The sequence below is a fragment of the Amblyomma americanum genome, chromosome 2, assembly GCF_052857255.1.
Source record: "Amblyomma americanum isolate KBUSLIRL-KWMA chromosome 2, ASM5285725v1, whole genome shotgun sequence".
NCBI lineage: Eukaryota > Metazoa > Arthropoda > Arachnida > Ixodida > Ixodidae > Amblyomma > Amblyomma americanum.
This window is the reverse complement of record NC_135498.1, coordinates 119,407,493-119,432,635: the sequence shown is the minus strand read 5'-3', so window position 1 is coordinate 119,432,635 and position 25,143 is coordinate 119,407,493.

Sequence of the window (25,143 nt, the reverse complement as noted above, 5' to 3'; positions counted from 1 at the left end):
TCAACAACATCCCTCCTCCGATTTATGGTAAACCAGTTATATAACCTGACATCAGATCTATTACAACGCTTGGAAGCCTAATCGAAAATGGCGAGTGCAAGTTGTTGCGGTGTGCTCCAATGGAACTGCAGAAGCCTCTCCACAAAGCTAGGAGAGCTCAAATCTCGTCTCCGCATGAACAAGCTCCAGCTGCGGGCCCTAATACTGCAGGAGACAATGCCTTTCCATCCATTCCGGGCTTTATTGGATACTTGTCTCCTTCAATGAACGACCGTCGTGTGCACACTGTTGCCCCTCCGGCAAAGGCGGCGGTGTAGATTGATGCGCGTTTTCTTCAAGTTCGCCTCTCTATAGAAAACCGATGCACCTCATATCAAAAGGTAGTCGCCGTGGCTGTGAAGCTTTCCAAGGCAACTGTTGTGGTCATGTCATGCTATGTAACACCCGTCGGTGGAGCTCCCTCCCGCATTAATATGGGGTGGTTATTAACTCTACGACGACAGCACCCAAGGTGGTCGTTTTTTGTCGGTGGTGAAATTAACGCCCCTCATCCGGACTGGGGGTACCCTACTTCAAGCCCCTGTGGTAGGCGTGTGCGGGACGCATTCGCGGATGCGCTTTTTGTTTTACTCAACCATTCAGATTTAGCAACGCGGACTCTGCGCCATGCTCGCAGTCCAACATATGCTCCGGACCTCACGTGGTGGTCAGGACCCGGGACTCCATTGCGGCACCTGGAGCCGGACACTTGCGGTAGTGACCACCATCTTATCATCATCGGTGTCCAGCCATCAAGTTCCCGCCGATTACGCTTTAGCTGTTCTGTGGTCAATTGGGACACATTTCGAACCACCGTCGAAGATCTCTCTCTGCAATCATCTACCTGAACGGACGTGAATTGCCCGGCGTCGGATGTGGGTCTGCTTAACCTGTGGGCTGCTCGCCGATAAGCGGAGATGGCAGCTTCCCAAGACCCGACTTCTGCGCAAGCACGGACAAGGCTGAATTACCTTACTGCCAATGCTCGCAGATATGAACGCGATCTCTCGCGATGGCAGTGGCATGCGTGGTGTGACAGTTCTCGACAAAGTCATCGAATGCTGCTCTCTGGCGAAAGTTTCGTGCAATGGAACATGGTTCCCGTCGTCCTCACGCAGCGCCCACAGCTTGCTTTGCAGCTAACTTAGCTCCGGATGATTTCGCCAGAGAGGCAGCGCGGAAGTTTTTCCGCAAGTATAATGTGTCCCTCCAAGGGTCATAGTAGCCCTCTTGGCTGCCATTCCAGCATATGTCGATAAGCTCCCATCTACAGCTGACACCGAGGGAATTGCAAGCCCATTTTCACTGCTCTAGTTGCTTGCAGCAATAGACGATGCCCGTCGGAATACTTCGCCCGGTCCAGACTCCATTCCGTACGAGGTTTACAAGAACTTAAGTTCCACTGTACTGCCTCAACTCCTCGCCACTATTAACAAGGTATGGATAGAAGGCGTCGTACCAGAAACCTGGAAATCGGCTATTGTGATCCCCATTCAAAAGCCGGGGAAGTCGCCGACAGACCTCGCAAATTTCCGGCCTATATCGCTTACGCCCACAATATACAAGCTTACCGAAAAAATGCTCGCCACACGACTGTCGTGGTGGCTTGAGCAGCATGGTTTCTACATTCCCGCCGAAATTGGCTTTCGTACGTCCATAGGTACAGAAGATGGACTGGCTGTCTTGGCGTCAGCAGTTCTGGCCTCAACTCGCAGCCACAGTGTACGTACTGTACTGGCCATGGACGTTGAAAAGACGTGCGATAATATCAGTCATGCTGCCATCCTGGAATCGCTTGACATGCTGTATTTCCCCGTTACAGTGCGCGATTTTGTTAAATCCTTCCTTGAAGGCCGACACTTTGCCATACGCCTCAGTGGTGATGCCGTCGGATCATTTGTGCCTCTTCGCGGGGTTTCCAAGGGATCAGTGTCATCGCCAACATTATTTAATATTGCTTTTATCCCCCTTGCTTGGCGCTTACATGATGTCTCTGAGATCTAGTTCTTATTGTATGCTGATATGACATAACGGTGTGGACCACTCACAACGACCTGATGACTCAAGCAGCAGGCCTACAATCAGCCATATATATTACGTTGACTTTTGACTTTTCACTCGGTCTGTAGCTTTCAGTGAGGAAAACCACGTTCGTGTCAGTCGCCAACCGCTGAGGCGCCGTAAATTGGCTGGAACGCCAATTCGTCTCCATCTATCCGGAACTCTAATTCAAGAAAGTTCAACCGTAAAAATCTTGGGCTTGACAATACCCGTGTAAGGAACACCTACTGCTGGGCTTTCTTGGGCTAAAAAGCAAGCAGTTCAGGCGTTGGGTCTGATTAGACGCATTTTTCCTAAAACAGGCGGAGCGCACTGATGTTGCGCTCTGATGTTGCACGACTGCGCAACCGCGCCTCGTTTACCAAGCCCGTTTCCAGCATTTGATGACGGCTCAATGGGATCGTCTAGAAGCTGTTAATCGAGAGGCAATGAGGGTAATCACTTGCCTTCCCCGTATTACCCCGATTATGGCACTCCAATAACATGCGCAGCTGAATACACTAGATGAGCTGGTGCAGCAACGACGCGATGCTCACCGCCTAAAGTCAAGCCTTACACACACAACTTGTGCACTCAGGGCATATGCTTCATCGCTCTTCATTCTACTGCCGCCTCCGCCAGTTCTTCCTCCCTGGCGTTTTGTGCAGCTAAGAGACAACAAGCCAACTGACCAACGTCGGCCATCATCTACCAGCGCGGCATCGTTGTTTCGCGGCGGAATTACATAGTAAGGCGCCAATCTGCCGCATGGCTCCATCGTTATGTACGTTAACGCAAGTATCCATGCCTGCGAAACAACAAAGGACTTTTACGGTCCTTTCAAGTCTGCTCTGAACAAAACGTCAAGGTTTAGCCTCTCAGAACCTCCTTCCATCTTCTGTGCGGAGATGCTTGCGGTTTAAGAGACACTTTGCTCTGTGGCCGCCGTTCCCATGCTATCCACGGCCCGCATTGTCATTCGCACCGACGCCCTTCACGTCACACGCCTACTACGACAAGTAAGTCACACCCCAGAAATCTTCCAAGACATCCATCGTCTAGCGGCACGCATCCCGCAGCGAATCCGGATTGAGCGGGTCCCGCGTGATCTCCTGGACGCACAAAGACACGCAGATTATGCGACCCGCTCCTCGTCTTTGCCTCGAGTTCTCACCCTGGATGACACCACCCTCCTTTTATCAAGAAAGGAACACCACCGGCGCTAATTCCTCCGTGTGCGGTAACACTCATTCGTCGTCTTCCCATTCAGAGTAGGTTGCGCTTCGGAGGATACGGGTCGGGGTTGCCCTAACTTCAGCTCTGACCCGCAAGTTGCCGCATTTCAAATATTTATATCCCAGCCTCGGGTGTTCAGTCTGGAAGATCAGAGACTGTGAGGCGGATATCCACCACCTGTTGTGGGACTGCCCGGCGCTGAAGCTGACGAGAATTCGGCAGCTGGCGGCAGTGGGCCTCTCACCGGACAATCTGGACTCCTATATCTCCTGGACACAGGGTCCACATCATCGTTCACATCTTTATTTCATCAGATCAGCCCACCTGTTTTCATTTATTTAATCATCTTACAGGCCGGACAGGCCACCATTGGAATCTGAACCTGGCAACGTTTAACTCTAGAACTTTAGCTAGTGAGGCTAGCCTAGCAGTGCTGTTTGAAGAACTACCTGGAATTAAATGGGATGTGATAGGGCTTAGTGAGGTTAGGAGGACAGGTGAGGCGTATACAGTACTGAAGGACGGACACATACTGTGTTATCTCGGGTTAGAGGATAGAAGAGAACTAGGTGTGGGATTCCTCATTAATAAGGATATAACTGGCAACGTAGAGGAGTTCTACAGTATTAACGAGAGGGTAGCAGGTATAGTAATTAGGCTGAATAGGAGATACAAGCTGAAAGTGGTGCAGGCCTACGTACCCACATCCAGCCATGATGACCAGACCGTTGAAAGTTTCTATGAGGACGTAGAATCGGCAATGAATAAAGTAAAATCGCAGTACACTGTATTGATGGGCGACTTCAATGCGAAGGTGGGCAAGAAGCAGGCTGATGGCAACGCGGTAGGTGACTATGAGATAGGCTCTAGAAATAGCAGGGGAGAGTTATTAGTCGAATTCGCGGATAGAAATAATTTGCGGATCATGAATACCTTCTTCCGGAAACGAGAAAACAGGAAGTGGACCTGGAAGAGCCCCAATGGTGAGATTAAAAATGAAATCACTTCATACTATGCGCTAAACCTGACATCATTCAAGATGTGGCCGTCCTCGGAAAGGTGCGTTGTAGCGACCACAGAATGGTAAGGTCTAGAATTAGCTTAGACTTGAAGAGGGAACAGAAGAAGCTAGTGAAGAAGACCATTAACGAGTTAGCCGTAAGAGGGAAAGCACAGGAGTTTAGGATAGCGCTGCAAAACAGATATTCGGCTTTAACTGAGGAAGATGATCTTGATGTTCATTCAATGTACGATAATCTGACATCAATAATTACGGAGTGCGCAGTAGAAGTAGGCGGTAGGACAGTTCGAAAAGATACCGGGAAGCTATCTCAGGTGACGAAAGATCTGATTAAGAAGCGCCAAAACATGAAGGCATCTAACCCTACCGATAGAATAGAACTAACGGAGCTATCAAAGTTAATAAATAAGCGCAAGGTAGCTGACATAAGGAAGTTTAATATGGAGAGAATCGAGCATGCTATAAAGAACGGACGTAGCCTAAAAACAGTGAAGAGGAAACTAGGCATAGGTAAAAACCAGATGTATGCATTAAGAGACAAGCAGGGCAATGTCATTAGCAATATGGATAAGATAGTTAACGTAGCCGAGGAGTTCTACACAGACCTGTACAGTAAGCCAATGTAATCAGAGCGTTAATGAGAAAGACAGCAGTGCACAGCAATGCGTCATCCCGCCAGTAACGAAAGATGAAGAAAGCCTTAGAAGCAATGAAAAGGGGAAAAGCAGCTGGGGAGGATCAGGTAACAGCAGATCTGCTGAAGGATGGAGGGGACATCGTGCTGGAAAAACTAGCCACCCTGTATACGCAATGCCTTATGACCTCGACTGTACCAGAAGCTTGGAAGAATGCAAACATTATCTTAATTCATAAGAACGGAGACGCCAAGGACTTGAAAAATTACAGGCCGATCAGCTTACTATCCGTTGCCTACAAAGTATTTACTAAGGTAATTGCTAATAGAGTCAGGGCAACGTTAGAATTTAGTCAACCAAATGATCAGGCAGGCTTTCGTAAAGGATATTCCACAATAGATCATATTCACACTATCAATCAGGTGATAGAAAAATGCGCAGAATATAACCAACCTCTATATATAGCTTTCATTGATTACGAGAAAGCATTCGACTCAGTGGAAACCTCAGCAGTCATACAGGCATTGCGTAATCGGGGGTAGAAGAGCCTTATGTCAAAATACTGGAAGATATATATAGCAACTGCACAGCTACTATAGTCCTCCATAAAGTCAGCAATAAAATTCCAATAAGGAAGGGCGTCAGGCAAGGAGGCACGATCTCGCCAATGCCGTTCACCGCATGTTTACAGGAGGTATTTCGAGGCCTGAATTGGGAACAGTTGGGAATAAGAATAACTGGAGAATACCTAAATAATCTGCGATTTGCTGATGACATTGCCTTGCTGAGTCACTCAGGAGGTGAACTGCAAATCATGATCAATGAGTTAGACAGGCAGAGCAGATCGATGGGTCTAAAAATTAACATGCAGAAAACCAAGGTAATGTTCAACAGCCTTGCAAGGGAACAACAGTTCACAATTGGCAGCGAGAGCCTAGAAATTTTGACGGAATACGCCTACATAGGGCAGGTAGTGACAGCTGATCCAGATCATGAGAGGGAGATAAGTAGAAGGATAAGAATGGGATGCAGCGCATATGGCAAATTCTCGCAGATCATGAGTGGCAGTTTACCCATTTCCCTCAAGAGGAAAGTGTACAACAGCATAATCTTACCGGTAATCACCTACGGGGCAGAAACGCGGAGGCTAACGAAAAGAGTTCACCTTAAGTTAAGGACAACGGAAGAGATCGGAAGCGGGCAGAGTGGGTGAGGGAACAAACACGGGTTAATGACATCCTAGTCGAAATCAAGAGAAAGAAATGGGCTTGGGCAGGGCATGTAATGCGAAGGCAAGATAACCGCTCGTCCTTAAGGGTAACGGAGTGGATTCCAAGAGAAAGTAAGCGTAGCAGGGGGCGTTAGTAGGTTAGCTGGGCGGATGAGATTAAGAAGTTTGCAGGCAAAGGGTGGATGGAGCTGGCAAAGGATAGGGTTAATTGGAGAGACTTGGGAGAGGCCTTTGCCCTGCAGTGGGTGTAGTAAGGCTGATGATGATGATGATGATGATGAATCATCTTGCTCGTGTCACGCTTCATAGTTTTTATGCCCAGAGGCAATAAACATCGCGTCAAATGAAAAGTAACTAGTAACGTGACACTTCACTTTACCTTAAAATGTTAACGTAAGTGCGTTAGCCTTTACGGTATCGAAATCGTAACGGGTAGGTTACTAAGTTACCGAAAAATAAAGCGTTAGCAACAACGCCGTTACTTGGAACGCGTGTCCGCCAACATTAACTGCATTGCACACACACCGTTGGCAGGGGAATCTGAAGAGACAGTGACGCGCGCAGCTGCGAAACCCTCCGCAACGACACTTATCACTCCTACTGCGTGAGCACTGGCGCGACTAAGTCATGCAGCAAGTGGTCTGATGCTGGCACCTACTGCCTCCGAAGCTCAGCCGCCTTCCGCCATCTGATGTCCTATATTCGACTTCGATGCCCTCTCCGGTAATACGTCCTCGCTCCTTAGCTGCTCCAGTCCCTTCCCTCTCCGCTTCTTGCCAGGTGTATTACATACCCGCCCTTTTGTCAAACCGCTACCGACGAAGCGGCTGCCTCACCGACACGGCGCGCGCCTTTAGCACGAAGCCCTAGGACTGGATAATTTCTATCGTGCCGACGAACACACAACACACATGCACGCGGCAAGGCAAGGTGCAACCTACGTGGTCTGTGCAACCACGCCGCGATATAACCTTATCACCGCCGCCGCGATGTGCGCCCCCCTCCCTCGCAGCAGCAGAAGAGACAGCCATAGCGGTGGCTATCGCTGACCGCCGTACCCGCACAGTCCTCGGTGACTCAAAACGAGCAATCCTAAACTACTCGGCAAGCTGCATCTTCATTGCCGCCGCACGCATCCTGCGCGGCAGCACACCCGACCGCAAAATTGACCTAAATCTGGGTACCCGCCCATTAGGGCAACTGTGGAAACGAAGGGACATGTATCAGGTTGGGGAACCTAACACGTTTGACAAAATAATAAGCCCCTGCCTGAAATCACTGACGCATAACAGGCTGGTAACGAAGGGGCCGGCCGACTTGCTCGAGGATTAACAATACTTGCGGCCGCGCCACAGATTCTAGAGTCCTCGCTGAAGCCCCCCGGACTTTTGCCGACATCACCAATGTTCTTAAAAAGACGTGATGCCCTTTCCAGCCTCTTCAACCCGACCTCCAGAGAGCATAAGCCACCCTGCTCCGAAGATTGCAGACGCACTTAATCCTCAGCCACTTAAAGGTATCACTGATCACCAATGGAGAATACCACTCCGCATGCCCAAACTGCAACCACGTATCGTCCTCAACTCAGGCGCACATCCTCTGGGGATGCGAAAATAACTCTCCTCCAGAAGCCCTGCTGCCAGCTCCCTCTGCGGAATGCTGGGACCAACTCCTCAACGAGCCACGCAACTTTCACTCATTTCATGGACCCAGTACGTGGCCCCCACACGAGGCCGCACAGGACCCACCGGCCCTAGTTCGCGGCACCTGTGGCAAAAATGTTCTCTCTTTCTCTACTTCTTGCCATCTCCATGGCTCTCCGATATTTTGTGCTCCGACGCCGACTACTAGCAGCTTTGAATTAATGAAACATATAAAGCTTTCTCCTTGAAATGAAGTGCATGAGCACGAACACATGGTTATTAGCGCTCCTAAATAGGCTTTCGACCCACGACACGCACTACTTCTCGGGTTCGTCGTCACTCGGATCATGTAACTCCATCAAGGACATTTTCAGTCCCGCTAACATAGCAGGCGAATAATCTTGTACGGCCCGCAGTTGTTGCTTAAACGTTTTCACCGAGTTCACCGTGACAAATGGATGTCCAAAGTGAAACTCAGTCAGCTGGCTTGTATTCTGCGTGGAACCGACGAAAATTGTAATGTCAATGGTCAGCGCGCTACTCGTCTTGAGTGCGCAACCAGGCATGACGTCAGGGTTCTTCTGCGGACTGCACGATATAAACATAATGGTGCTGAAATGTAGTCGGGTGTCCTCTAGCACACTCCCTTTATGAAAAGGAGTGTTCTAGAGGGCAGCTTCGTCATCATCCTGACTTCTCCCACTGCGGGGCAAAGGTCTCTCCCATGTCTCCCCAATTAACCCTCTGCTTTCCCAGCTGCGCCCACCCTATTCCTGCAAGCCTCATAATCTCACCCTGTCACCTAAAATTCTGTCTCCCTCTACTACGCTTGTCTTCTCTTGGAATTACTTCGTTACCCTTAAGGACCAGCGATTATATTGCATTCGCATTAAATGCCCTGCCCAATTCTTCCTCCTGATTTCGACTAGGATATCATTAAACCGCGTTTGTTCCCTCCCCACTCTGGCCGCTTCCGGTCTCTTAACGTTACACCTATCCTTTTTCTTTGCATTGCTCGATGCGTCGTCCTTAATTAAAGCTGAACCATTTTAATTAGCCTCAACGTTTCTGCCCCGTAGGAGAGTACCGGTAAGATACACCTGTTGTACAATTTTCTCTTGAGGGATATTGGCAGTCTGCTATTTATTATCCGAGAGAACCTGCCAAATGCGCTATTTCCCTGTCATGATCGGGATCAGCTGCCACTACCTGCCCTAAGCAGATCTTTACAACTGCCCGCACCGCGCTTCCAATTGTGAACTGCTGTTCCCTTGCTAGACTGTTGAACATTACTTTGGTTTTCTGCATGTTAATTTTTAGACCCACCCTTCTGTCCTGCGTAACTCATTGATCATGATTTGCAGTTCACCTCCTGAGTGACTGAGCAAGGCAATGTCATTAGCGAATCGCAGAATATTTACGTATTCTTCATTAACTCTTATCCCCAACTGTTCCGTATTCAGGCCTCGGAATACCAACTGTAAACAGGCGGTAAATAGCATCGGCGAGATCGTGACTCCGTGCCTGACGCCCTTTCATATTGGAATTTATTAGCTCACTTTATGGAGGACTATGGTAGGTTTGCAGTTCCTGTATATATCTTCCAGTATTTTAACATAAGGCTCTTATACAGCCTGATTACGCAAAGCCTGTATGAAAGCTGAGGATTCCACTTTATGAAATGCTTTCTCGTAATCAATGAAGGATATATATAGGGGTCGGTTATATTCTGTGCATTTCTCTATCCCCTTGTGTATATTGTGAATATGATCTGCCTGCCTGATCATTTGGTTGATTAAATTCGAACGTTGCCCTGACTCTATTAGCAATTACCTTAGTAAATACTTTGTAGGCAACGGATAGTAAGCTGATCGGCCTGTAATTTTTCAAGTCTTTGGCGTCTCCGTTCTTATGAATTAAAATAATGTTTGCATTCTTCCAAGCTTGTGGTATGGTTGAGATCGTAAGGCATTGCGTACACAAGGTGGCTAGTTTTTGTAGCAGAATCTGTCCTCCGTCTTTCAACAGATCTGCTGTTATCTGATCCCAGTCAGATGCCTTTCCCCTTTGTGCTGTTCCTATAATGGTTTCTTTACTTCCTCTTTCGTTACTGGCGGGCAGCTGCAATGGTGTGTGCTACTGTCTTTATCATTAACTTTCTGATTACATTGGCTACTGTATAGATTTGTGTAGAACTCTTCGGCTACATTAACGATCTTATCCATATTGCTTATGGCATTGCCCTCCTTCTCTCTTAACGGACACATCTAGTTTTTATCTGCGCTAAGTTTCCTAGGAAGCATACTCTCTTTCTTACTCTCATATACGCGTATTCGGGCTTAGGGTGTAGTGCAGGTATGCGGCTACGTTGAGGTGGTTTTCACTGGTGACGTCCTGCAACATTGCGTCGAGCGTTGTCACGGCCTCCCTGCCATTTACGAGGTAAGGGTTCCACGGGGTTGCCTCCTTAACTGTGGTTTGTAGGCGAAGGAAACGTAGAGCAAGATCGCGTCCACTTATCGGTGTTGGGTGTCAGCGGAGACGGAGAGTACTTACATGCAGTTCTTTTCCAATTTGTCCCCTCACGGTGTCATTGAGATGTCTACGGCAAGCGAGAGGTACAGCCGTCTAACTGGGTTTTATAGAGTCAGCGTAAGTTACCTCGAAAAGTGGATTGCAGGCAGAGCTAGTTGTTACTGTTAGTAAGCAGCAGTAAGAAATTACACTAAATGCATTTACGCCTGTCAACTGCCATGAAATATGACCGATAACAATTCTTGATTTTAGAAGACATCAAGGCACAGACAAACAACGCATTACCCCTTAAAGCAAAAGCATTAATGGTCCCGTTTGGAGGAAAACCCCTCATCGGCGCGACTGCGAAATTTAAATTCGTAGAATGGGTGTAACGACGTAGAAAAACAGGGTCGCTACAAAGAAAAAAATGGGACGGCTTAGCTCAGCTAACCCTACCTATGCAAGCGAAAGCACAGATTACATGTGAGGTCACTTACTAAGGTTCTTGAGGCCGAAGCACAGTCTGGCATACGTACGGACCACGTGGATCGTTGCGGGTTCCGCACTGCGAGAACTCGCTTCCAGTGTCTCGCCAGTCTCCACCGCGGCTGCTAACAAGGCTCGTCGCCGGCTCATTCGGCATCTTTCGCTCGCCGTCGAGCCAGGCGAAGCTCCCGCCCTCCATTCCTTTCGGCTGGCCGTTTAGCGCGTTTACGCTCGCTATCGATTGCTAAATCCCTCGACCAGTTGGCAATGTCGACCGGGTGATCAGACTCGGTCCGACGTCTGCGAGTACCCACTCTTGAGGACGTCGGCTCCAGCTGACTTGCTTCGTCCACAGCGAGACAGTGGATAGGCAGAGCGTAGCCGCCGCGACGACGGCAGAGCGCGTTACTGCAGCTGGTGCGAGTCACGTGGTACGTAACGTGGTAACTTATGCAGCTCCGCTCCTCCAGTTCAGGGTCATTGGTACAGACGAAGTGAAATCGGAGCCGCGTGAATAGTAAAACCACCGCCGTTAAATGGCGGTTGCAATTCAGCGGCCGTGGTAAAGCTTTAAAATGGTTGTCAGGCGGAAGTGAACCGGAGTCCCTTCGGTCGGGAGCCGGGCACAACTACTTCGCCAATGAGGATGTTGGTTCAGGAGGATAAACAGAGGATTTGTACAAGCACGTCGCGCAGCAACGTGCACAAATGACATTAAAGGAAAACTTAGTTTTAAGGTCCACTAATTAGCGGCTCAGATTACGTGCGCTGACGTGTAATACAGCAAGATTTGGTGTCACGTGAAAAGCAGCCAATATCTGCGTAGTGGAGCGCCAAGAAATCCCCAAGCGACCGCGGTGACACTTTAAAACTATCGCCCCGTAATTGCAAGGTGAATTTAATCAAAGAATAAAGTTTATGAAGACGGGCTGGCTAGCCATAGCTACATCTGCTTATTAAATACAAAAAGGGAAGTTTGACCGCCGGACCAGCAATCAATGTCTAGAAATAGGGTACTTGGGAGCACATAATATACCTGGCCTAGACAATTAGTTACAAAACTAAGCCGTGCCGGACATCAACAAGCTCGTGTCTGGGAACGGAGTTCCACTGGTCCGCAAATGGAGCCGGAGCTTACTTGATTCGGTAACACTAGCTAATGCATTGAGCGCACAAAAAATCTGTGGTCCAGTAAGAGGCTTCCGCTCAACAAATTCAAAGTTTAAGTGGAACCCATTCTTGCTTTGAACACTGATTGTGTACTGGTGGGGTTGCATCGAAGTTTTAATCACTGTCAAATTACAATCTCAGATTTAATCGAAGCAGAGATATTATTGTTACTCTTCATTTTGCTTTGCCCTGTTGTCGACGCACAGCAAAAAAAAACAAACAGCCGTGTGCTCTACAATGAAAACTGGCCTTTGAAAAATAGGTTTTATGGCGGCAAAACGCTAAGGCGTCCGTGTGCTGTACGACGTCAGCCCACGTTAAAGATCCCCAGGTGGTCGAAATCATTCCGGAGCCCTCCAATACGGCACCTATTTCTTCCTTTCTTCTTTCACTTCCTCCTTTATTCCTTCCCTTACGGCACGGTTCAGGTGTCCAACAATATATGGGACAGAATCCGCGCCATTTCCTTTCCTCAAACACCAATTATTTCATTTCTTTTTTCACTCCCTCGTTTATCCCTTTTCTTAGGGCGCGGTTTAGGAGTCCGCCGATATATCAGACAGATACTGCGCCATTTCCTTCCCAAAAAATTATTATTATTAAAAATAGGTTGTTTCAGGAAAGGAAACGGTCCATGAATTGTCTAATCTCGGCGGACACCACAACCGCACCGTAAGAGAAAGGAGGAAACTTTTAGTGAAAAGAAATAAAGAGTTGTCGTAGTTGAGGGCTCCTGGATAATTTAGACCACCTGTGGATCTTTCATCACACAGAACATGGGCCCCATGTCTTTCCTATAAACTAGCATTTTCATTATACTAGAAGAACACGGCAAAAATGAAAACAAAAATTTGTCAGTGCGCGTTAAAGATCCCCAGGTGCTCGAAATTATTCCGGAGCCCTCCGCACGGCGCCTCTTCCTTCTTTTCTTCAGTCAGTTCCTCCTTTATCCTTACCCTTACGGCGCGGTTTAGGTATCCGACGAGATATAAGATACTGCCCCATTTCCTTTCCCCCAGAACCAATTTACAATTTCCTTTCTTAAATAAAGGAAATGTCGCAGTAAATTCCTCAAATGTCTAAGAGACACCCGAACTGCGCCCTAAGAGAAGGCATAAACGAGGAACTAAGAAAGGAAGAAAGAGGTGCCGTAGTGGAGGGCTCCGGAATAATTTCGACCATCTGGGGGTCTACAATGCCCACTGACGGCACAGCACACTGGCGCGTTTGCGGTTGGGCTCGATCGAAACGCTGCCTCAGCCGCATTTGTGTCCTTGTACCGATGATTTTGCCAAGCTAGTGTCTTATCGCGCGTTAAACACGACCGCTTTGAGGCTGCGGATTCTTACACACGGCGACATTAGTTAGTCGTTAAATGCTGGCCTAATTGCCTGGTATCAGGAGAGCTTTACGGTCGTGTTTGCGGCAAAGTTGTGTCAATGCTGCTGTAATAACAATGAAATCACGTTTTGCCGTGGTTTTTCTTCAAGGGCTCTCACTTACTACTGGAATTTTGGCGCCCCCGTCAGAAATCTTTAATACACGAAATGCTTGATGAAGTACGCAACCAGATTTTGCTTCTCAGGTAATGAAATTGCATTTGTGCTTTAACATTGCTTGAAAAAAAGCTTTTGGAATTTTTACACACCAGCCAAATAAAATAACGTGTTTCTTCAAACCATACGCGTTTTTTATGAACTAATATTTACAGCTGTTTTAATGAAACAAAGCGCATTTCCTCTGCCTCAGTTGAAAGGATGTGCCAAACGCAACTGAAATCGCGTACTTATATGAAAACCAAATGACTCAATGTTCAAGCAGCGGGGAGAAACCTTATACACTCTTATTCCTTAATTATTAATCGACGCATTCCATACTATGTTAGAATAAATTTGAGCATGTTGCTGCCTCTTACATCTTGTGTCCAATGCTTTCTTTTCATATATCCAGATAATGACTTCCTCGCCAGCTCTTATGTGCAACCTCCAAGATGTACAAATAAGTCGAGTGCAAAGTAGATACGTGTTTTGTTCGTCTTCACTCATTTTCCTACTTCTTGGAAAGCTTCTTAACATGCAGGGTGTTCCATCTAAGACTTCACACAATTTTTAAAAAACAGGCGTTTTAAATGGAAAAAGCGCTTTTATTTCAGCATAGCGTTCCAGCTTTTTGATACGCTAGAATACAGCTAAGACTTGCTAACTAGCAGGCTGGTTAACTAATATTGAGTAGCTAACATTTTAACTATCACAATTGGGCTTCTTAATTATTGAGAGGAATGTAGCCCATCCTAAGTAATGTCCATATAAGTTCTTAGAATTTCGAAAGCGCAGTTACCCTCGGCGCTGTGGCCCAACAAATTCAGCCTGCAGCGCGCAAAAATGCATGCGCTTTCGAGAAGCTTGCAGGCAAAGCAACCTCTCCAGTGCATGTAACTTGTCGAAATAGCCAAAATTTGTTGAGCCATAGAGCAGAGGGTACCGGCGTTTTTGAAATTATAAAACCTGATACGGATATTACTTATTGTGAGCTACATGACTCTCAATAAGTAAGGCGCCTATGTAGTAATAGTTCGAAACTTAGCTATTCACAATAACTTATGTAAAATGATGTACTACACAATTGGCAATGCCGGGCCGAGAAAAAGCGGTCTTCCAACTGAAAAAACCTATTTTTAAAAATTGCCTAAAGTCTTAGGTGAAAGACCCGTTATAAAGGATATAGGACCGCACACATTGCGTGAGGTTATAAAAGTATAAGTTCAAATAATAATAATAAAAATTGTTTTTTTGGGGAAATGAAATGGCGCAGTATCCGTCTACCCGCCGCGGTGGCTCAGTGGTTAGAGCGCTCGACTACTGATCCGGAGCTCCCGGGTTCGAACCCGACCGCGGTGTCTGCGTTTTATGGAGGAAAAACGCTAAGGCGCCCGTGTGCTGTGCGATGTCAGTGCACGTTAAGGATCCCCAGGTGGCCGAAATTATTCCGGAGCCCTCCACTACGGCACCTATTCCTTTCTTCTTTCAGTCCCTCCTTTATTCCTTCCCTTACGGCGTGGTTCAGGTGTCCAATGATATATAAGACAGATACTCCGCCATTTCCTTTCCCCCCCAAAAAACCAATTATTATTATTATTATTATTATCCGTCTCATATATCGGCAGCGGATCTGAGGCAGCGGATTCTTACACGTGGCCACTTGAGTTTGTCATTGAATGCTCGCCTAATTGCCTCGTATCAGGAGAACTTTACGGTCCTGTTTGCGGCGAAGTTGTGTCAATGCTGCTGTAATAAGAATGAAACCATGTTTTGCTGTGGTTTTTCTTCAAAGGCTTGCACTTTCTACAAGGATTTTGGCGCCCTACTCACAAATCCTTACTACAACTCAACCGTGGAGGCTGCTATAGGCTTATATGAAAGTGACGCTAGTCTCCTGTACACTTTTGAGGCGGAGCAATCTTTACACGCAAAGGTAAGCGTTTACGAAGCTTTAGGAGCAATAAGAAAGTCTGGATAGCGGGATAACGTCGAAGTCCCAAGTTTAGAAAATCGCCGCATAGAATGACATAAAGAATATTAAAAAACACACGCATGCGTTATTACATAACCTCGTCATATTTCGCTTCCTTTTATTCAGATTATTTTGACGCTAGTGATCCTCGCCAACGGGCAAATCTTTCTGCTGGTAAGGTCTTTGTTGGCTGCTGTACGCCAACGGAGTCCAAAGTATTTTCATGTATGCTTTTTGCGCCGTTGCGTTTGGTGCCCTGCGGAATAATAATCTAATGTAGGAATTTAAATAAACGAAAGAAAACAAATTCATGTTTTATTCACAGATTCTAACAAAAACTTGACAGTTCTGGTTCGCTGTGAAGAATGGCTTAAAGTCCGTGCAAAGTCTAAACGTGCCGAAAACAAATCTTTGAAACAGGGGCGCGTCGGTTCCCCAGGCGCTCGGTTTCACTGCGGCGGCCTTTATGAGAATATCTCGCTGTTGATCGAAGCGGCCTTAGTTTTGTATAAAACAAGCATCGTTTCCCGAAGGTCTCCAGTAAAATATTCTTCTCGCCCACACATTGTAAGAAAGGCTTGTGACGCAAGTCAATATTTCCTTCACTGCCACTGTATGTCGGACTCCGCGCTGTCATTTTGTCTTCTCGCCCTCACACGAGAAGAGCAAAAATGGGTTCGAGTGCGCTTTGCAGATGCTGTCAGTTTATAGCTGCCTCATATTCTCCAATAGAATACAATACCCACGCATCGCACAGGTGCTGTTACGTGTGTGACGCAAACATGAGGCCCAAACGAGCAAATCTAATAACTACACTAAGTAAAACGCGGCAAGCGATGCAAAGGAAACTGATAAAGTCAACCCCCAGAGATCGGCAGAGAAGCGCGGATTTAGAAAGACGATTGCCCTAAATCAAGAGGACGAATCCAGCTAATTCAGGGTCAGGCAACAACAGAGAACAGCTATATCACATCGAAAGGCGAGGCAGCGTAGCTGGCAGCTGTAAAATCGATCTCGGTCCTAAGACTTTCCATTACAATGAACTGTCAATGCGCACATCGCGGCATTTGAATTTGTATAGTTTTATGACAAGATTAAAACACTGCGTCTGTGGACGCAATGTGAAGTCCTTAGTGCAAACTACTTTGGGAATTAACTGGCGGGTGCTTTTATGTCAGCAAAAGCTATTCAATTTGCGTTCGTAGCGAATGTTATAGCACCGCTCTCATAGAAATACGATGTGCTGTCCAACGTTCAGGGGAATCCCTCAAGGCAGAAAAGAACAGGTTAGCAAATTGGTATGCGTAACTGGAGACGATTGTGAAACAACCGTTGGCTTTTTCCTGGACATTGACGGCAAAAAAACGAATGATTTACATTTCGTGTGCCTCTTTTTAGAACTGGCGTTTTTAACTTCGCTCGGGAAGTCCGAGGCACGTTGGCGTGCACCTATACATTAAAAACATCGCATATCGCTGTGTAAAACGGACCCCTGGGCTTAGGGGTGCACTGTAGTTACGTCCGCTGGACTAACGTCAGTCTCGTCGTGCTCGAGTGCTATATGCTACGCCTTTGAACAGCAATCTACCGAAATTGTTTCAAATTCGTCACGGAATATATATTCGTCACCATATATTCGTCCCGAATATATGCCAGTCACCAATGGAGGGAGCACAGCCCAATATTGCCCGCTTTTATTGTCATCCCAAACTACCATTTTTTCATTTCGATAAAAAAAAAGCACTCCGCTTGAGATATTACGGTCGCCTGCAATTCAAGGTCGATCGCATTCAGTTGAGGTAGGTTCATTCACTTAATAATGGCACTGTCATGCTAATGGCTTTCACACTAAAATATATGATGTGATTGCGTTCGAATGACATTTGAAGGGGTTTTTAAAATTAATTCGAATTCAATTGGAAGTGAGTGATTTCTCTTCTCTCACTATCAGCAACCGAAACATGGAACTAACTATAAAAAATGACAGACGATTTAGCGTTGTTAGGCCAAATGAGAATTTGGTGCACTAGCATTTTGGTTGTCACTTCGGTTTCTGTTTCGATTAGAGGCTTGGTTTTCAAGGTCAGGCCGACTTCAGGCAACGATCGCCAAAATAACACTGAAGGGCTTAATGCGATATCGTTAACGGTTTGTGCCCATATGCATGGAATTGGCCATCCTATACTTTAAGCTCATAGATCTCTGGGAGTCCTCTAATAATTGTGGTATGTACATCTTCTGTGATTGATTTGAGTGTATTATTTTGTCAATGCTGCCTATTTTGTGATCTTACTATACCTACGTACATTGTAAAATTAACTAGTTATATTTTGTTTGTTTGCTGCATCGTTGTTTTTTCTTTTTTCTTGCGTGCGCGTTATTGTGACTGTTCTTAAAGAATTGTTATCCGCATTGTTACTGCTGCCGATAAGCGGTTTCAAAACTTGTCAAGCGGCCTCCGCCGCTTTTTTCCTCCAACCAGTTCGTTCTGAACATGTGTATTGCTAACAGAAAATAAAGCACTTACTTATTTACTTATTTATTGGTGTAGGAGAAAGGAAATGGAACAGTATCTGTCTCACATAACTGCGGGCATCTGAGCCGCGCCGTAAGGGAAGGGCCGGTAAAGGAGAGACCGAGAGGAGAAAGGAAGAAAGAGGTGCCGTAGTGAAGGCCTAAGGAATAATTTTCGCCACCTGGAGATCTTTAACATGCACAGATATCGCACAGCAGACGGGTGCCTTCGCGTTTCGCCTCCACCGAAACGCGGCCGCTGCGGTCGGGTTCGAGACCGGGTACTCGGGATCAGTAGCCGAGCGCCGTAGCCACTGAGCCACCGTGGCCTGTTTTCATATTTGGAATCCTCTAGCTCAATAAAATACGTTAGACGCCAAAATGAACTAATTAGGTTGATAGTTAGGCTGATATTTAATTGCTTATAATTATTTACCCGATAATATCTTGATTTACTAATGGCATATTCGTAACGGGCTCGGTGAGTACATGTTAGACACCAATATTGCCTATACTGTAGAAGCTTGGGCAAGTTGGTGTGACATGGTTTTTCAGCAGCGCAGGGGACAAAGGACGTGACAACTGCACAGACACGGCGCTGAAATTACAACTGGTTTATTGAGGTGATTATCACTACTTAAATACAGTGGCAACCAATCTCAAATGAAAAGACAGATACACAAAACAGATTGTCTGGTCCACACCTACGGTGAAGTGTCCTTGCCGGAACAAGTACAAGACGTCCTTAGACGAGGACCAAAGTTCGCCGTGGAACCCAGGCGATCGGCACCGGAACTTCTTGCGATGGTGAGACAAGTTTCCAGCCTAGCAGCGGCTCCTGAAGTGGTCCGATGTGTTTCAGATGGAGTGGACATTTGGACAAAGTGTAAACCTACCAGGTGTAGAATTCGAATCAAATTCACCGTTTCGTTTTTAAAGAACAACTCGCTGACCCTATTACAGGCTGATAAAGAGGGAGGTTCTGGTGTGATGCCAAAAGCGCTCTACTTATCGAAAGCAGAAAATGCTATCAGTTAAACTTTCCGGCAGAGAAGCGAAGTCGTTCTAAGTAAAGTGAAAGCCCGAGCACGAAAAATGTGTGCACAAATGAATTTGGAATCCTAGCCAAGTGTATAGAGAAAAGCAAGGGGTCCTGCTTAAAGATATTCTTCACAGCCAAAACTCACAAGCTGGACTGCCCACTTCGATCAATAGTCACCGAGGATGGCACATGGAAAAAGTCTGTCGCGTTATTTTTGCAAGGCAAGCTGAAACTCTTAACCATTGACGACCCTTATCAGGTGAAGAGTTCTAACCAAGTAATCGCTTTCTTGCAAAAAAACCCAAGGAAAGGCTCTTCGGCCTGCTCTATCGATATAAAAGATTTATATTATTCTCTTCCGCAAAAGAAACTGCTGGCAAGCGTTGAAGAATGCATTGATTCCTTTGGTGTGGTAGCTTTCCAGAATTCTGCAGGCATCAGCAATAGCAACTTCTTGGAACTCCTTACTTTTTACCTTAACTCGACATTTTCCACCTGGAATGAATCTGTTTACCTCCAGAGCAATGGCGTCTGCATTTGTTCATGCATAGCTCCGATACTGAGCGACATTTATCTCGCGTAGCATGACAGGCTCCTTGATAGTCAACTAGACGAACGCGTGGCTCGTGTTTTTAGGTTTGTAGATGATTTTTTAGTTCTTATGACATGTGCAGTTACTGACGCAGAGGCCTCGGTCTCGAAAGTTTTATCAACTTTTCACGCCTGTCTTCACCCTCTTGTTTTGACGCATGAAACGCCTTCTGAAGGAAAGTTAAGTTTTTTAGATCTTGCCATGTGCCTCAACAATAGCCAGGTGTGCTGGCGTTACGAGCCACAATGCCAGAAGCCCCTCACGCCTTTCGCTTCTGCACATTCTAAGCTTGTAAAGCGCGGCATCGCAAAGTTGTGTTTAAGAAATGCCCTAGAAAAATCATGCCATCATGCGATGCAAGACAGCTATCAAAATCAGGTGGTACGCTTACAAGCACCAGGATACCCTTCCGACCTTCTGATTGCAATATCAGAGAGCCTGTTAAGAGAAATCATTAATTCAGGCCGCAGAGATTCCACTGAAAGGCCCAAGGAAGAAAAAAGAAAGTATGTGGTTATTCCTTATCTACACCGCATTTCACATAATCTGAAAAGGGTGGGAGCGCGTGCCGATGTAAACGTTGTTTTTTCCGCGCCCGATAAGCTCTACAAACTCTGCCATATTGTAAACAGCAGCAATGAAAGGATGGTTGGCTGCGATAAGAAACACCAAAAAGGTTTTGTACCATGTAGCAGCAATGTTGTGTACAGGTTTCCGCTTAGATGTTGCAAGCACTACACGGGGAAAACTGGTCGTTGCCTCAACGACCGGTTGCGGGAACACAACTACGTGAGCGGCACCGCTTCCCGTCACCTTGGCATTCATTGCAGAGACTGCACAGAGGAAAGAAAAAAGAACAAAAAACTGCCATGTTATCCTGTTTTCACTCAGTGTCGAGTGCTGTCAGATAATAGAAATAAAATCACTCGTGAAATCATTGAAGCTCATGAAATCCATAAATTCAAAGATGAATGCGTAAGCGTTGCCTCAATAGCTCTGTCTGAGAAAGAACTACCGTTTCCTTGATGAGAATAGAAAAACGTGCGCAGCTGGTCTTGTGCCACTGTAGACCTGTGCTAATAATAATAATAATAATTGATTTTGGGGGAAAGGAAATGGCGCAGTATCTGTCTCATATATCGTTGGACGCCTGAACCGCGCCGTAAGGGAAAGGTTAAGGAGGGAGTGAAAGTAGAAAGGAAGAGACAGGTGCCGTAGTGGAGGGCTCCGGAATAATTTCGACCACCTGGGGATCTTTAACGTGCACTGACATCGCACAGCACACGGGCGCCTTAGCGTTTTTCCTCCATAAAAACGGAGCCGCCGCGGTCGGGTTCGAACCCGGGAACTCCGGATCAGTAGTCGAGCGCCCTAACCACTGAGCCACCGCGGCGGGGAGACCTGTGCTCTGGAATTATCATTTTCGTCAATCTGTTTTGTGTGTCTGTCTTTTCATTTGAGAATGGTTGTCACTGTATTTAAGTAGTGATAATCACCTCAATAAACCAGTTGCAAGTTCAGCGCCGTGTCTGTGCACTTGTCACGTCCTTTGTCCACTGTGCTGCTGAAAAACAACATTGCCTATTTAGGTTAATATTTAGTCATGGTTAGGCTTAACCTGGCGGCCGTGACGTCTGCACTCGGCAGCTCAATCACATGGTAATCGCATGGACAATTGATAGCGGTACCAAACATCTAACGCTCGTTACTTCAGCGCCTTCCAGACGCTTGCACCATTTTTTTCCTTTCTTCTTTTAGTCCCTTTTTTATCCCTTCCCTTATGGCACGGTTCAGGTGTCCGCCGATATGTGCGATATACTGCGACATTTCATTTCCCCAAAGAAATTTTTTTTAAAGGATGGGATAAAGGATGGAGTGAAAGAAAGGAAGAGGCGCCGTAGTGGAGGGCTCCGGACTAATTTGAAACACCTGGGGATCGTTAACGTGCACCGGCATCGCGCAGCACACGGGAGCCTGTTGCATTCCGCCTTCATCGAAACGCGGCCACCGCGGCCGGGTTCGAGCCCGAGAAGTCCGGCTCAGTGGCCGAGCGCTCTATCCACTCAGTCACTCCGGTGGGTAGTTGTGTCCTCTCCAAATTTTAAGGCGAAAGCCTTTAATGCCTCATACTCGCGTCAACGACCCTGTCCGTCCATCCGTTACGCTTCTGCACCATTGGTGGTTCATTGCGCATGCGCGAGGGGGCGCCACCGGCGCGCGTGCAGACCCCGCGCCGGACGCCTCGCAGCTGTCGACCGAGTCGGGTGCCGCGCAACCTCCCTCCTAGCGCTCGCTTCAAAGGAGTCTCAGAATGCGGGCAAACGCAAGCATACTACTTCCCCCGCTACACAGTTACAATAGACCAATGAGCGAATGCGCCGGAATCGGCTTCATCTTCGTCCGTTCATTCGCGAAAACTGTCACACTGTAGCTGTCAACCAAAGGACGTCAACTCGATAAGAAAAAAATCCTTGCGCTCATCGCAATTCGAGCCACCATCCTTCAGTTCTGCAGCCGAGTGTGCTAACGACTAGTCTGCTTCTGCCAACGTATATGTAGTAACAATTGTGTACTTAACTTCCGTCTTAACTACACATCAGTGACACAAGCATCAACACCGCGCTAAAGGCTTTCGCCACGCCGCACTATAGGTCAACAAACTGCCCCCCTCCCACTAAATTTTTACGCGACAGCGTATGCACCTCGTTCGGTCGACAAGCCATCGGCGTTGTAGTAGTAGTAGTCGGCACCGCGGGTTGGAAGTAAAGAATAAATAAATGGTTTTTGGTGGAATAAATGGCGCAGTACCTGTCTCATATATCGGCGGACATCTGAACCGCGCCGTAAGGGAAGAGATGAAGGAGGGAGTGAAAGAAGACAGGAACAAAGAGGTGCCGTTGTGGAGGGCTCCGGAATAATTTCGACCACCTGGGGACCTTTAACGTGCACTGACATCGCACAGCACACGGCCACCTTAGCGCTTAGCCTCCATAAAAACGCAGCCGCCGCGGTCGGGTACGAACCCGGGAACTACGAATCAGTAGCCGAGCGCCCCTAACCAATGAGCCACCGCGTGTGTGAGACAACGTCATTTCCTTTCCTAAAGACCAATTTCGATTTAATTTTCCTTCCCTTACGGCGCAATCCGCCACGGTGGCCCAGTGTTTAGGGCGCTCGGCTAGTGATCCGGAGTTCCCGGGCTCGAACCCGACCGCGGTGGCTGCGTTGTTATGGAGGCAAAACGGTAAGGCCCCTGTTTTCTGTGCGATGTCGGTGCACGTTAAAGATACCCAGGCGGTCGAAATTCTTCCGGAGCCCTCCACTACGGCACCTCTTTCTTCCTTTCTTCTTTCACTCCCTCCTTTATCCCCTCCCTTACGGCGCGGTTCAGGTGTCCAAAGATATGTGAGACAGATACTGCGCCATTTCCTTTCCCCAAAAACCAATTACTATTATTATTTCCTTACGGCGCGGTTCGGGTGCCCACTGGCATATATATGAGACATTTCCTTACCCTACAACCAATTTTCATTTCACTTTTCGTCCCTTACGTACGGCGCGGTTTGGGTGTTTATCCAGATATGTGAGAGAGGTGTCATTTCCTTTCCTTAAATTGTCCAGCGGGCAAGGCGTTGCACCGAGCGGGCTATGACGTTCCTTCGCAACGCTGCAACACGCGGTCGCGTCCCACTCTTGAAGGTTAAGCGACCCCTAATTTTTTAACCCGACAGCGTTAAGAAGCTCTTGTCACAGAAAACCTGTGTCGTCGGCGTCGGCGTCTTTGGTCGTGAGCGAAAAATGGCGCATCACGGTGGACAGGTCAACTGCACCGTAAGAGAAGGAATTTTAACGCGCGTTAAGGGTTGATTGATGAATTCATTTATCAATTGCTTGATCGTTGATTGATCGATCGATTTTTCGATTGTTCGAACAATTTATTGGTCTATCGATTGTTTAATTGATTGATCGGTCGGTTGATCGATCAATCTATCGATTTTTCCTTCCTTTACCGCGCGATCCGGATGTCCAGAGAGAAATGTGAGACAGGCGTCATTTCCTTTCCATAAAAAAAATGAAATTTCATTTTCCTTCCCTTACAGCCCGGCTCGGGTGACTGCCGAGGTATGTGAAACAGGCGTCCTTTAATTAAATTGTCCAACCGGCCACCCGTCGCGCCGAACGGGCGATGGCGTTCCGTGTACTCCTCGGCAACGCTGCGACGCGCTGTCACGTCACTCTTAAAGACGAATCTCAAGTGTCCTCTAAATTTTGTCCCAACGCCTTTCACACTTGTCCTGTAATGATTCTGTGAGCCTCTATAACAGCGCCTGCCCCATTTTTCCTCTAAAGTCGAGCTCATCTCCCCCTCAAGCTCTTAACAACTAACACAGAGAAGTACGAGCTGTTCGCGCTTAAAAACAGCGCCTTTAGATAAGGTATTCGATGCTTCCAAACTTTGGTGCCTTGGAGCAGCAGAGTTGACCTAATTTTTCCTCTCCTAAGTGAGATTGCTTGCACACTCGAGGAATAGAACTGGTTCATTACAATAGGATGAGGGGTTAAAGGTCTCCATCTAGAGGCCGTAAGATTGACTATTGCGTATTTTGTAATGCCAGAGCTTGCATACAATAAATAACGGCATCTGATTGCAATTGATTGCATGTGATTGAAAATTTATTTTGTGGGAAAGGAAATGGCGCAGCATGTCTCACATCTCGGCGGACACCTGAACCGCGCCGTAAGGGAAGGTATAAAGCAGCGACTGGGAGAAGAAACGAAGAAAGTGGTGCCGAAGTGGAGGTCCCCGGAATAATTTTGACCACCGAGGGGTCTTTAACGTGCACTGGCATCGCACAGCACACGGGCGCATTTGCGTTTCGCCTCCATCGAAACGCAAAGACTCCGTGTCGAACCCAGGTACTCCGGCTCAGTCGACGTAATTTTTGGATGGCGTTACCTGTGAAGGCGAGGCCTGTGTGTGAACCCAAAGAGGTAACCGTACAAGGATTTGCCTTAGGCAATGCAAACCCACAAATACTACTCATGTCGTGGGTGCGTTTGCCTGCTCTCGCTCATGCTCGTAGTGCGCGAGATTGGACTCTTCGTGTGTGAGAGCTTTTTGTGTTTCGTGGTCTCGTGGTGTGCATTAAACGTGTGTGCTTGTGCCGACGGTGGCGTCCTCGTTATTTTATTCACTATTACTAACGCAGCAAAGTACTCCCGCAGAGACGCGGTGGACTGGAAATTTGTTTTAAGGAGACATGACGCAAGCGCTTTGTCACCGTTATTGCCAGATGATTTCTCACCAACGCAACAAAACAAACGCATAAAGGATGTTTCATCGCCATCTTGGTCGCAGTTTCTGCTAAATATGCGAATCTGACAAAACACGACACAGCACGCAGTGCAGTAGGTTAATCCAGAGGTAGCGCGGATTAAACAGCGACTTATTTTCTTGCGTAGAGCC